This window comes from Athene noctua, chromosome 3 (assembly GCF_965140245.1).
Source record: "Athene noctua chromosome 3, bAthNoc1.hap1.1, whole genome shotgun sequence".
Lineage (NCBI taxonomy): Eukaryota > Metazoa > Chordata > Aves > Strigiformes > Strigidae > Athene > Athene noctua.
In genome coordinates, this window is record NC_134039.1 from 32629307 (window position 1) to 32644457 (window position 15151).

The 15151-nt window shown below is 48.3% G+C and overlaps 1 protein-coding gene across 1 annotated transcript in view; it reads left to right on the forward strand.

Moving 5' to 3' along the window:
* Positions 1 to 3118: 3118 nt before the first annotated feature.
* GRIN2B (glutamate ionotropic receptor NMDA type subunit 2B) overlaps positions 3119 to 15151 on the forward strand; it is a 207041-nt gene continuing 195008 nt past the window's right edge. Inside the window, exons 1-2 of the mRNA XM_074901403.1 lie at positions 3119 to 3166; positions 3955 to 4395. The gene's annotated coding sequence lies outside the window, so the exon portion shown is untranslated. The remainder of the gene's footprint in view (positions 3167 to 3954; positions 4396 to 15151) is intronic.

Sequence of the window (15151 nt, forward strand, 5' to 3'; positions counted from 1 at the left end):
ATAAATCCCTCAATTTGTCTTACAAATAACATTTAAGTGTTTTTGAATTGAAGAGATGTTTGAAAAGCCAATTTCCCATCAGAGATGCTATTTGTTTCATTTTATGCAGTTCATTTGTCTTAGTTGATTGGAGAAAAAATAAAAGCCAACCCCAGCTAGTGAGAGTAAACCCTGTCATATACTATGCTGCTGGAGATTTTGTAACAATTTTTATTTGGAGCCTACATTGACACCCATCATTTACAATAAATATTCCATCTTAATGTAAAAGTAATTTGGGGGCTAGATTCTGTGCAGAATCTCGAGAAGAAGATAATTCTGAAGCCAACTGGCATTTTGTGCACCTGATTGTAAATGAGCCTATTTCTTTTGGTCACAGGGAATGGACCACCTTTCTCTGAAAAAAGTGTCAGACACTCAGGCCCCTAATTGCTATAGGGACCTTGGCCCTCATTACTGATTTAAGAGAGAATTATAAATATACATATGTATAATGTTTATATAAGATGTACATATACACCTATTAAGTAGAAAGCCAACTAGCCTTATCTTTAAAAGTGATCTATAACACAGGTTGCCATGTACCGTGGAGTTGTGTAGTTTTATAAAGAAAATTTGTGGTTGATGAATTCCTTTGTCTTAAGGTGACAGAGAATGATAATCTTAAATATTGCTGACTTGCTTAAAATAATTGCAGCTGTTCTCTTCTGATTGATAGGCCCCTTTTCAGAAATTGTTCCTAAGATACTTCTTAACCCTCCATTTTGTGTTTCTAAGTAATATGATGGATTAAAATAATTTCCTCTCTTCTGTCAAGCTCCTCCACTTGTTTCATCCAGAAGAATGCAGGAGGACCTGCACAATCCTAGTTTATCCCATCTTGCCACACAGAAAGGAAAAACATCCCTTGACTAAATCCTATCTGCTATTATTGTACCACTATTATCAGTGAAAGGAATGGGAAAGTCAAATGACTAATCTCTTCAGCTATTAGCAACTTCTGTATGTAAGTATCACTCTACACTTCTTTCCTCCAACTGTTCTGAGATAATTTCAGATTACTTCAGGCTTTGGCTAATACGTCTTCCATTTTTACTGAAATTAGAATAAAAAAGATCATAGTCATTTTTTTTAAGCATGCCTAAAAATGTTAGGAAAATCATTCTAAAAGAACAGACCTTAGCAGCACCCTCAGGAAGATCCTGGTTGTTGAAATTACAATCTTGGTGTCTGCTTTTGGCAAGAAGCTTAAGCATAGATTGTTATTGCTTGTGGTCACTGCAAGTACATGAAAAATACCATTGTACACCCACTGTACATGGGCACAGAAATTCATTCAAGCTCCAGATGGCATACTGATACATGCATGTGATGCTACAGCCGCATTGCCATCCATCACCTCCCCTACAGACCAACAAACCCTGTCTGAACCACATGGATGGAATCTGTGAATGAGGACCTGGGGGTTGAGAGAGGGTCTGGAGCTGCTGTGGCGCTTTCAGGAGGCTTTCCTCCCTCAGGAACCTTGGACATATCCATGTTTTGCCCTGCAGATATGTACCTGCAACAAAGGGCCAGCACTGAGTGCTTGGCTGCTCACTGGAATACAGCTCTTTGACATGTGGCACCCAGCCCTCATCTGTCTTTTCAGGAGTACCTTCCTCATTGCTCCTGGACACAGAGCATGCCCAGGTAGGTGCAGGCTACTGTGTTTGCCTTGGAGGATGATTTCAGTGAGAGGGATGCAAAGGCTGGACAATGCAGCCTGCATCAGCACTGAAGTAGAGCACGTGGTGTTGGGCCTGGGGTCTGATTTCCTGCAGGACAAGTGTACCTGTCAGGACACCATGGGGAGGGCTTTCCTCATTGCTCTTGTCTCTAGAGGGTCACCAAGGCCCGGCTGGGCCCTTCCAAACCTCCTGCCAAGACCCAGCCAGTGGCGGGGTGGGCATTTGCAGCCCTAGAGTGACTACATATCCTGAAGAGTGAACTTGGCATATCCACTGGGAGGGGCTCTGCCTTGTTACCTTCACCAGCTTGCCCTGCTTTAGGGCAGACGTCCCCTAGGGCCGCTTCGCAGTGCTGTGGAGGACAGGTGGGCTCCCTCTGCTCTGCTCAGGCCACCCAGAGCAAGACCTAGGCATGGGAGGGCACAAGGACGGATCTGTGACCACAGAGGGCATCGCACTGCAGGGGCGAGGTGGAGAGCATCCTGGGCAACAAGGATGCAGACACCCACGGGCAGGGCAGTGTGGGCAGGGAGGGACGTGCAAACGCACGTTGCTTTCTGTTCGGACTCATTTCACGTTGCTTAGCTTCCAGGGGGCTCTGAGAATAGCAATTAAGGCACCAGGCTTAATTGTGGAGTATACATTTTTTTTAGCATTATCCGTGCTCTCCTTTCTCTTCGTTCAGATCCAGTTCTGTTGCCTACCTGCTGGCTGGGCGCCTGTTCCTTCATTCTTATTATTTCTGTTTTATGGTTATGGTTAATGTGGGGTTTTTAAAAATTATTTTTTATTAAAGCATTTCTTCACTCGTTCGCTTCCAACCACGCGGGTCGCCGTCCCGGGGGGCCGGACCCGCTGAGCTGCGCGGCGCTGGCCCCGGCGGCTGCAGCTGCGACTCGGCCCCGGCCCGGCAGCCGGCACCAGTGTCGCCCGCGGCTCGTCGCCCGGGCAGGGGGTCCCCCTTCGCCCCCTCCGGCGTCGGAGGCTGAGACCTGCCCCCGCCGACGGCGGGGAGGGGTTGATCTCCCGCTTCCTGCACGGTCTCTCCTCCTCCTCCTCTCTCCCCGTTTTCCCCACTGCCCCCTCGCACAGCCCTCCCGCCAGAGCCTTGATTTTTCCCCCTCCCCACCATGTTCCGCGTGTATATTTTATTATTATTAATCATTAAGCTGCTTTATTAGTTCACCTTCCCGTGCTTTCTCCACCTCCGGGAAGCATTCTCGGAGCTTTTATGTTGCAGAGGATTTTTTTTTTTAAATGTATTTTTAGCATGATGCTCTGAACACTTCCCCCTCCCCGACGCATATCTCCTACCCTGGCAGTATCGGAGAAGAGACTGAAGAAGTTGAGCATGTCTGAGGTGGATCAGCCTTGCAGGGAGAGAGGGGGGCAGTAGCTGCTCAGAGCAGCCGGAGTGCTTGAAGCAGGATTTGCTGGTATGTATGTGGGTCTGTATTTTATGACAGCTGGAAGTGTGACTTGTTTTCCGTGCGAGATGGGAGGGGAAAGGAAAAAATACCTGCGAGCTCATTAAATAAATGCCTGCATAGCTGTAAGCCCTGCCCGCGTGTGCTGGAGGAGGTGGTGGTCGGGGGAGCCCCCCAGCCGCAAACCCACCCCTAAGAAAAAAAAAGCCCAACCCAAACCCCAGAGAGCCAAGGGTTGTGTTCCCGGGGGCGACCGGGTGGGGGAGGAGGGGACACCCACCGCGTAGTGCAAACCGGCCACGTCGCAGGTGAAGCGGCCCCCCCGTGGCCGCGCGTGTGCGCCCGGCTGCGCGGAGCGCGCCCCGCGCTGCCCGTTGAGGCGAGCGCGGCGGGCAGCGGTGCCGGCAGCACTGCAGAGGGGTGGGCACGGCCCTCGCCAGCCCGCCGGGGGCTGGGCCCGGGGGTGGGCGAAATGCTGTGCGTGCGTGGGGAGGGGGCTGCGGGGGGGGGCGGCCTCGCTTTCTCTCCGCGATTCACATCGCGCCCGCTTTCCCGTCTCGTATGCATGCCTATCCCGGGAATGGTGTAGTCAGCCCGTATCTGAATTATTTATAGACTCGTGCCAGCTGTTTTTTTAAAAATTATTATTTTTTTTTTTTTTATTCCGCTTGTGTGCACTGTTGGGAAATGCGTTTTGCCTCCCTTTCTTCTCAATATATTAATGTCTTTGTTGGGGAGCGGTTTTTATCCCCTTCAGACCCCTCTAATACAAAATTGATGCTTATTTTTCCCTTCAGGAAGGGGACGCTTTGAGGATAATCATGCTTCACAGAAGAACGGCACCGACCTCCAGTTGCTTTAAACACAGCCTCCTCCACTAGGGCTCCAGGAAAAAAAAAAAAAAGAATAATTATAACAATAATCATTAAAAAGGCAAAAGGAATGCTTTCTCTGGAACCTGCATTTAATGATCCTCACCACTCGTGCTAAATATCCTCTGAAGTGATTCCGGCGTTTGAATTTGCACTGCTTCAAGACGCAAGATTGACACAAAGAATCCTCTATTTTTTTTACAGCCAAATAGGATTTTTTTTTTTTTTTAACCTATTCCCCCACGTTTGCCCCCCGACCCTTATTCTTCTTATGTGGATATGCAAGCAAGAAGAGGAGACTGGACATTCCCAACATGCTCTCTCCCTTGATCTGTCCGTCTAGAGGTTCTGCTTCTACAAACCAAGGTAGGGAAATTCCTGTTTCTGTGTTTTTGCTGGCAGCTCATTTTGGTGCATGGGTTTGCCCAGGGAAGACCACTCACGGTAGAACAATGGGTTTAGGGATGCTGCTCTTAGAAGCAGATACAGAAAAAAAAAAAAAAAAAAAGAGGAAACATTCACCAGACATGTTGATTCCCTCTTGGCTCATCAAATAGCACATGAAGAGAAAGCGAGAGGCGATGCTTTGAGTTACATAGCGCGTGAATCAGGGGAAAGTCCCTTGTGATTTTTTTCTTAGGGTGGGCAGGTGGGGTCGGGAAAGACACGGGAGGAGGAACACGGCTTTGGAGAGGGGTGAAAACGAAGATAATTCCCATCCATCCATCCATCCATCCACCCACCCACCCATCCGCAAATTGCCTCTTTCTTTTCACTGGTCCAGCGGCTCCTTGTCATGCTTTGATGTGAAAATCGAGTTCATTAGGAATAACAGTACGTAGAAACCTGCTTGTTGCCGAGGAGGATGGTGCATTACTTAAAACCCACGCCGGCCTCTAGATCGTGAGCGGCCTAACGCGGGGGCCGGGGCCCCTGGGGGGGCCGGGGCCGCCCCTGGCACCGCGGCAAGAGCCCGCCCAGCGCCAGGGCGAGTGCGCCTGCTTGCGTGGAGGTGAAGGGCTATTTTAAGTCCGAGCACGTCAAGAGACTTAACCTGAACCTATGAGGCGCTGTATTCAGGCATCTTCACGGGTTCTAATTTATCCCCGTCTCCCTGGTGCTGTCAGAAGGCACCGTGGCCCCTCTCCGCCGTCCCCCCCGCCCTCCCGCGCCTCGCAGCCGGCGCCCCCACGCAGGCAGCCCCTTCCCCAGCCCACTCGGGAGGGATGCAAAATGGCTATCGTGCCGCTCGGCTGTAGATACGCAGGAGACACCGGTGCATCCTGACCGTAACGTGACATGTGAGCCTTCCCGTAAGATGGTGGCAAGACAAAGGGAGCGGAGCGCCGGGAGGTGCGGGAGCGCCAGGCACAAGGTGTTGAACGTCTCGAGGTTATTTTAAGTCTCAGCCCGTGCCCGCCGCGCCGCTTCACTCGGCACGCGTGGGGCTGAGAGCCCCCACGCCGAGAGAGAGGCAGGTGGGAGCAGGGGCGAGCTACTGCACAGCCCGCCCCCCCCCCCAATTTACCCTCACCGTCAGCCCCCCGCCTAGCTCCCTCCGACCCGCCTCCCCCCTTCTCTCGTCCCTACAGCAGACCTGAGGCCTGGCAGCAGGCGGGGGGAGGCAATACAGAGCAAGTGTCTCACCCCACAGTAGGAGAAGGAAGTGGGGAGCCGACCCCCCCCCCCCCCCCGCCCTGGAGCACCCGCCCTGGAGCACCCGGAGCATCCTGCGGCGGGGGCGCGCCTCTCCCACCCCCTCCCTCGCCTTGTTCCATCCGGTGGCTCTTTCTCACATTTCTGAGGGGGTATCGTCGAGCTATTATTAAAAACCAGGAGCGGTTCCCTGTCGAGGCTTGAGAGCCACCTTTCCTGCCATATTCTGGCTGTGCTTCTATAAATATCTAAGGCTTCCCAGGGTTTATCCGCGCCTGGATCCTCCCTGCCACAGCGCTCCCTCCCTCCCCCTCCCTCCGCAAGTGGGAGTAGAAAGTTTACCTGTGCGGGGAGGAGGGCGTGTGGGACCCTTTTTCCTGATTTCGGGAGGAATTTCTCGGCCCCACAGCTCCCGACTGCTGCCGGATCCACCCGGTGCCCCAGCACCGCCCGGGGCGGGGGATTGTAGCCCCCTCCTTCGGGTCTCATTTACCCGTGATGGCCCCCAAAAGCACAAGCCCCGGAGGGGGATGCACGGCAAGGAGGGAGGAGGGTAGATGCTGGGCGAGCCCGGCTGAGCCCCTGCCCCTCTGCCCCCCACCCCGGGCTTTGCAGGCAGATGGAGGGAAGGGGGAAACGCTGCCTGGGGTGTCTGGCAGGGTGGCAGCCGGGCGGGGCTGTGTGCTCCCCTGGAGAGAGCGTGGTGTCCAGCGCTGCCTGCCCACTGCCTGCCCCAGCTGCCAGCCCTGCCTGCAGGGTACCAGGCCCAAGTGGGTGCTGCATCCCTGCCATGGCCCTTCCCATCCGTGACCTGGGCCAGGTTTGGTAGAGCAAGGTGGGTGGGAGTTGGGCAGGGGTATTTTGCAGCTTTGATGCTCAACCATGGGGGCAGGGAGCATGGGCTCCGATCCTCATCCCCGCCTTTACCACCTGGTCTCTCTTGCTGTTACCTTTACCTGGAACTTTTCCTCACCTTCCCTGCCAGCTCCAGCATGGGCAAAAGGAGTTGCCCTCTAATATTGCCCCTCACACCATCAAGCACAGCTGCCTCAGGCCTTGCAAGCTGTTTGTGTGGCGGCAGGAGGCACATGGTCCCTCCTGAGCTGCCCCTTGGACAGACAGGGAGGGCTGGGTGTGCAACACCACCAGCTCATGGGGCTTCAGTGCTGCCTCACAGCTCAAGGCCTTGGGGAGCAGAGCAGGGGCATGGCACTCTGGGGTGTGGGGTAACCTGGTGTGCCCCAACTGCAGCTTTGGAGCAGAATGGCAGTGTGTGTGGGGGTGCAGGGTGCTCTCCATAGGAGGGGAGGTGTGGGTATCAAGCGCTCACCCACGCCGCCCCAAAACAGCAGCTCTTGTTGCCTCCGCATATCCTGGTTTTCTCTAGTCCCACACCACACCAGCTTGTCTCCCAGTCCTGGGTGGGGGTCTCAGAGGGTTGGGACAGGATAGAGCAGGTCGAGGGTAGAGTGGTGAAACAGCCTGGGGGTGGTGAGATCTGCTTCAGCTTCCTCTTGGCTCTGCCTTTGGTACACAGGGGCAGATCTCAGCAGGGAAAAAGCCGCTACTCATCTTCCTGGGGACCCTGGGCTCTGGTCCGGTGGTACAGACCTGCTGCACCAGCCCAGCTCAGCCTGTGCCCGTGTTGGTACCTCTTGCAATCCCTTTGTTTGTGAGAACATAGCTGGGCAAAGGAATGTGTCAGGAGCAGCCCCCAGCTGTCCTGGTCTGAGCAGGGTTCTCAGGATACCTGCACTGATGGCTGAGTTTTACATTGTACCTGTGCGTGCAAGAGCATGAGGAGATCATGGAGAGATGGAAAATATAGAGCAGGGGCAACCCTCCATCCCCATCTAATAATTTAGGTTTTGGCTTGTGTAATCCTCATTTTGGATTACCAGCTGCCCCTGGGTATAAAACACCTATCAACCCATGAACCAGCACCCAATTTCCAAGCCCTCACCTATGGGGAGAGAAGGTGGCAGCATTAATTTCTGTGTTTCATCGTTTGTTGGAGCTCAGCTGGGACTGTTTCTTGTGTTTGGTTTGGAAGAGAGAAGGTGGACCTTGTCTCCGGTGCCAGAGCTCTTCTGCGCTAGCGTATGGATCTGCGCTTGGATTCCCACGCTGGACTCTCGTTGCCTGGGCTGGCACTGGGAATCAGCGTCTCTGCAGTACCATGTGGGAGGTCTGGATTTGATTCCCAGTGCTGTTTTCTCATTCTCACAAGCTGGCAGAGGATAGAAGTGCTGTACAGACAGCACTGCTTGTCTCTGCAATGAGCTCCATTTCCCGCTCTTGTCTTTTGCTCCTTAGGATGTGCAAAAGCTGCCTGTGAGATAGTCCAGATTGAGGTCTGGTCCCTAGAGGTTTAATCTCCTTGGCCTTTAGGGAGGCCATAGCTGTACTCTGCCTGTACTCTACTTACCAGCATGGCTTGGTGGGCAGTGGGGTGAGTTATCCTGCAGCTGGAGATTATGCAGAGGGTTTTTACAAAATTTTTCTCGGTTCTTTGTGAAAGCTGCAATTTATCACAAAGAAATGGATTAGTTAATAGGAGAGATGGACTAGATAATCTTTTTGAGAGAGGTGGTTCCATGTACTGTGATTGCCTAATCTATACTGGGATGCTGGTAGTATCTGCTCTGCCTGACATAGGGGCTCTAGGACTGACTGCCTTACTCTTTTGTGATTCTGTGATCAGCCTTGTTCGAGAGGTTTTTACACTTGATAGAAAAGCAGGGAGTGGTTGGGAGAAACATGGATGATAACTTACCTGCTGTTACCCTGATCTGTCTTCCACCCACCCATCCACAAGAATTCTTTAAACCACAGTGAATCAATTTACTCATTTCGTTGCTTCGCTGCAGTCAGATGGACTAGCTACTGCCCTGGGTGCCTCCCTGCATAAGATGAAATGGCAGTTTGAAGATCGCAGCACTGAATTATGTGGCAGGTGAACCAGAGGAAAATAAGATACTTAAAGTTAAGCATGGCCCTCTTGCTACTGCTGCCTTCTCCCTTCTGAGCCTTGTGTTTCTGCTTCAGCTAAGTGCATCCCAATGGGAACTAAAAAGACCATTTCTCCAGCCACAAAGGGGGCTCCACCATCCCTCTGACTTATCCACCATGCTGGTCTGTTCATCGGAAGACAGGAGGGGAGGTTCCTGGCAGATACGGATTTGAGCTTGCTCTGGCAAAATTAGTGGCATGGTGCTAAGTGCCTTGGAGCCAGAAGACTGACCCAGACAGGTTAAATGTCAAAGCTACCTTTCATATCAGGAAAAAAATTTCCAAACAAACCAACCCTTCATAGTTCAAGAGCTCATGGCTTCCTTAAGCCACATGCTACCAGCTCCAAGCTAGAATCATGCATCAGCGTGTGAACTGGTGTGTGTAAAAGTTGACCAAGTACATGATGGTGATCTGTGCAAACCAAGCAGCATACCTCCTTGCGCCTGAGGTCAACTGCAGAGAAAAAAAAAGCTCTATGCGCTCAGAAAAAAATGCATAGCACTAGGCAGTGTGCTAACAGGGCTGTGATCAAGTCAGTTCAAACCATGGCTAATTTGGACCTCTTGAGTCAAGGCTGCTTTTTATTTAGTGTTTTCTTAGAATCAAGAGAGAATGCTGGCTCTGGGCAGGAGGAGGGACTGGCTTCTCTTTAATTTTATACATGCACTGAATATGCTTAATGTGGAGGAAAAATACTGCTTTTTCTGTACTCAGGGCCTCTAAAAAAGTGGAGAGGAAAAGGATACATGTTCTGAGACTCACTGTCAGCTGATACTTCCTAATACAGAAGGCACTTGCAGACTGTAAAGTATGCTGGGCGACTCTCTTCCCTTTCTAATACAAGCAATCAAAGATCATGTTTCAGAGCCACCAATACAGATGAATTGATTAAGCATCTGGGGAAAAAGAGAAGTTACAAATGAGTGTGGTTACTGGCTCAAAGTGAAAGGGATGCTAAGCTGAGATTTCTGCAACATTCACTCCCTATACCTCTAACCCTATCCACAGGGAAGGTTCAAAACTCGAAAGAGCCACTGCAAGTGGCTCCAGTAAAATATTAGGTTGCCAGCTCTGGATACTGATGATTTCTGTATTCCCAGAGCACATACAGAGGCATTAATATTGATGTGCATGGCTGTGCTGAAACATTTATGGGGAAGAAACACTTCTAGGGGAAAAATGAGAACTTGGTCTTCATGGCCTGTTTGGTGGCTCGTCTCTACTGATTGCTCATCCACCAAAACAGTGGTGTGGAGCCACTAGTTTATATCCATGAATAATCCATGAGTCATTATTTTGTCAGGAGCTCACATCCAGTTAACTCTCCATGTGACAAACTGGTAAGTTACTTCTCAAGGTAGAAGTCAACTATACTACTTTGTCTGTGTGTAGCTATCTAGTGAAATGGGAACTGTTCTTATTTCACTCCTAGTCTTGATTTGAACCACTGATCAAGAAATGAATCACTCTAGTTACCACCATCTTCTACTGGACCTGTTGTCCAGCCCATGTGTGAGCTCCATATGCAATCCTTATTTGTTCAAAACAATGAAATGATATGTCTAACACATATTTACAGATGTGGTTAAGCCCTTCTTAGGTAACTGCACCTTGTTTGGGGGCTGCACTTCTAAGAGAGGGAAGGAATGGGGAAAGTGTGTGGGAGTGAACAAAGACAATGATCACAGATCAGAGAAAACAAAACTTGTAAAGAAAGGTTGTGAGAGCCAGGCAAGCTCAGTCTGGAGAAAAGACAACTGTGGGTGGATTCCTAACTGTCTGCAAATGCTTAAAAGATGGTTATAGAAAGAGGACAGGGACCAATTATTCTCATTAGTCACTGAGGACAGATCAGGAAATAAATGATTTTAAGATGAAGCAGAGAGAATACAGATTAAACATAAAATTAAATATTTACCGCATTAATGATTTAGAGACAGTAGAAGATGCTGATAAACAGGGCAGAATGGTAGTGACTGAAGATGTTTAAAGTTAGATGTAGGTGCTAAGCTATCAGGAATTTGTATCTAATAAAGTCTGTCTCCAGTGAACCATAGATGATGATACTTGCATGCCTAACCAAGCACCTTTAGAAGAAAGGTAAGGATGTTGATCTGCTCTGTGTGTAGGAGGGAGTGACTGACTGTCCCATTGGAGGAAAACCTCCCCATCTGAGTGGGTTTGGCCCTGTGCTCCAAATCTCATATGGTACCTGTAAGAGTCAACATGATGGTGTTGACTGGTGACACAGCTTGAGCATATCAGGAACTCCCCATAGAGGTCTGGTTTTCAAAACCTCTAGTACTTTGTGACAGCACGTCCCATCCTGGGGGACTGCTAGAGCTTCAGTATAGAAATCTTTGCAAGAAGGGATTTATAAACCCGTCCCATGTGAATGATGCTTTAGTATTTGCAGGTGCAGTTCTTTTGAATCCTGGGATAAGGTGGGCTGTTTGAGGTTGAGACCGTGTCCCTTTCATTAAGGAGCTTTACCTGTCTGTGACCGTCTCTTTCAAGGATTCACACTACTGCAGCATCTGAATAGCTAGTGTGCCAAAACCTGATACTGCAAGGGAAGGTGATGTATATCATCACATACTGAACACTGTGAAAATACATGCCTTGCTATTTCATTCCTTTATCTTGCAAGATGAGTGCCTTTGTTTACTCACATTTGCTGCTTCCAGAAGATAAAATAAGATTTGGGGAGCCATGAGCATCGTGGTTTTGGAGAATCAGTGCTTCACTAGACAGTCTTCACAGTTGCACCTCATTGTGCTCTGAGTTGGAGGAGTTTCCTGTGTATGGTTGGGGTTTGGATGGGTGGCTCGGTTACTGGGTTCAGAGAGGGGTCTCCCTACTTTGATTTCGTAGAGATTTCCCTGCTAGTAGCTAAGAGGGCTGAAAGTGCCATTTTGAGAGTGTGAGTTTGGCCAGCATTGGAAGTGTGCTCTGTGGCCTAAAGCCTATGCTGCTTTATATCCTCCTGCGCATCAGCAGAAGTGGAGACTATGGTACAACCTTGCTGGTGGATTACAGTATTTTTTATCAGAGCAACAAATGTGTAATCCTAACCTCTGGTGTTTTTTGTAAGAATCTGGAGTTTTCTATACAGGTGTCCAGGACAAACTCAAACTCAAATGAAGGAAATAACACAATAAGCTATCTTTTTTATTATACTTGGATTTAAGATTTTTATTTTATCTCTTCTCCCCATTGCTTAGTTAGGGTTGCCATGAATTGTTGAGGAGATAATACACACAGCTCTTTCATGTGGATGTAGTATCTTGCATGTATGACTTCTGAAGAATTTGGAGGATTTCGCAAAAGGAAACAAATGTAAAATTTATTAAGTTTATATTTGCAAAACTGACTAGAAATTGAGATGGTTATTAGGGGCCAACTGAGACAGGTAAGATTTGGTGTCATGAACCCACCGGTAATTTATTAGCACAAATGCCATGTCCTTCATCACAGCTGATTGCCTAATGAACAAAGAAGTATTTTCAGGTGATAGGTGTAATAGTTGATCATGATAGCTGAAGATAGCAGTGGCCGTGCATTGCTTCTGGCTGTGGGCTATGAGCAGGACGTAGAGGGATATGGGTAGGTGAGAGGTTGCAGCTTGTTATAACAAAGGACTATGTTTTCCCTCTGTCACATGGGACTTCTGCTACTGCAGCATCCTCAGCTGGAAACGAGGTCCTGGAGATACACAGTGGATGTTTGGAACGTGAAAGGTGAAGGCCCTGAATCAACATCGCCTGGAAATGAATTTCAGAAGATCTGCTAAGAGCCTAAAGCTAGCTCTAATTTCAAGGGCAAACCTAGATCTTCACAGCATCTGGGGGCAGATGGTTCTGAAGCCTCTGCAGTGAGGAGAACGGCTCCACTGTTGCATGGAAAGGTGTAGGGATGCTGCCAGCCACTCCAGGAGGAGGATGGAGGAAGGGTTGCTGCTGTGAATCTCTTTGTGCCAGGTAAAGCAGGATGTTAATTAATTGCACACGACTGGATTTCTGGGGAATTTTTGTCACAGGACTCTGCTGAGAAATGCACTTGAAGTACATTGTGGCAGAAGAAATGCACAAAAATGCCCTAGCTCACAGCTACTTGCACGTAGGCATACGCTTGTGTGGAAAGCACACAGGCGGGATCTGCATATCCCTGCACCCCTCTCTCTCCTCCTCTGTAATTCTCTGTTATCGCTGGCTGCTGTAGTCAGTGGCCTGAGCATCTCAGGGGAGATCCCCTCGTGTCAGGCTTGTTTCAGCAGAGGCAAGCTGAAACATCAGAGGCTGACAATCCCCAGGGGAGAGTCTAATGAAAGAGGCAGAATGACGTAATCTGTTCTCACAGTCTCTTCAGTTCTCCACGTTTTTGGTGCAACTCGAAATTACCCTCTAATTTATTACTGAAACAGTGAATATTATATATAATTAAAACGGCAAAGATAGTGTCCCGAAACATTGAAAGTCAAAGTATAAAACCAGCTTGGATGTGGTCTGAGGTACCACATATTTGAGTATTCTGGGAGGAAGTTTTTAAGACTCCATCTGGAAGTAACAAGGTGGTAAATGCCACAAAAGCCTAAACAGAATCTCAGAAAAGATACTGCAATCATTTCATTAAATGAAGGAGGGCCTGTACTCTAAACAAGAGGAGTTAAAAATTAAATAGCTTAGGAAAATAGGATAGCTGTGGGATGGCTGCCTTGAAAGACATAGTGACTTTTACAGAAAGCTCTCTTTGAATCCCTGGTTTGAAACTTTCAAACCAGGGATTCAGAGAGAGCTGTAAGGTTCATGCTTTATCCATTTTTCATTTGTACCATTTCCATGGGGAGCAAAGGGGCTAAAAGGATCTCTGAACTTCAGGGCTCAGAGAACTTTTCAGGAGCTGAATGCCTGTGCCTCGACACTCTCTGAAGCAGAAGCTGGATGCCCACAGCAGGTATCTTACCTGACCAGCCTTTCAGTGCATTTTTTTTTTTTTTTTTTTTTTTTACTGGAGGGAGTAATAACTTTCAGAAACCAGGAGATACAAAATAGGAGATGAGTGTTGGTTAATAACATAACTCTTCTTAATAGTCTTACTCTTTTTTTTTTTTTTTTTTTTTTTTTTTGTTAGGACATTGAGTTGAAATCATGTTCTTTGTTCACAACTTGCCAGAGAGATCCCTGACTTCAGTTTCTGGTGTTAGAGATGGTGATTAAGGTTTTTGACAGGAGAGGTTTGTAACTGAGTGAATGCGGCAGGAAATGGGTTTACTACTGCCCCCCCCCCCCCCCCCCAATAAATTAATTTTATAGATTTTGCTATTTCTGCACTGAAATTAATTAGAGCATTTGATGTGTTTTCAGGAAAAAGCAGAGGAAAGCTCAGAATAGCGAGCAGCCTGTTAAGCAGAAAAGTAACTGGGTTTTGGGTGACGCATTCCTATTCTGCATAGTTTGGAGCGGGGACTTGTCCCTGAGGCTGTCCTAGCCAACATGAGGGGCCAGACTACTGGGTCCTCTGCAGTAATGCTTTTTCAGTTGGAACTTTTCCAGTTGGAGCAGTTCTACTTCATATAAATGCCTATTCATTGTGCTGGGGAGGGAGTGCTGTAACGACTGGGCTGTGGAGGCAGTTTGTTTCTTTGGCCCAATATAAAGTAATTACTTATATAAAGGGAAATGACTTCAGCATGAAAGAAATGGAGAAGCAGGCTCCATAGCCCAGAGACTGTGGAGTCCTCAAAGATATGGGAGACATGGGAGCTAGTTCTCCCTCCAAATTAAGCAGCACAGGTTTGTTCTTGTTCTGCTTTGGATGCATTTGTATTTCCCAGTTAACAACAAAACGTTTCATTTAGCATCCAGCTCCAGTGCTAACTCCAGGTGGGAGAAAAAGTGACAGGAAGAGGTGAATTTCCAGGGAACAAAGAACTGATCCTCAAGCAAATGCTCTTAAACAAAGGATGAAAATGACAGAGACTCTATGACAGGAAATCAGAGTTATTGATTCAATGAAAATTTTTATAATTTCCTGTAATGTGCAGGTAGTTCTTTAAAGTTGTCTCCAGATCTTTACAATCACTTGGGATTTTTATTCCTGCAGTTCGTATCTCTTAGTATATCCCCTCTTGTTGTTTATTACACGTTTGCTTTTATAAGCGTGGTGAGATGTTTGACTTTTTTATGGAAAAGGGATGTTTTCTAGAAGCTAACACTAGCTGTGGGAGACTTGTTTCCAGAGGATCTCCAGGTAGTTGGTGGAAAAACAGGGAGTCCTTTAAAGGGCGATGTGGAGCAGGAGCCCAGTGGATGTGCTCCAGTTTGCCCTCTGGAGAAGCTAATCCTTATTGACTACAAAGGCAGCCTAGATAGGTGAACTTCCTAAAGACTTTTAAGTCTGTCTTTTGTTATGTGTATGTGTGTTAAGGATGTACAGGATTGGGGGCTGGAAA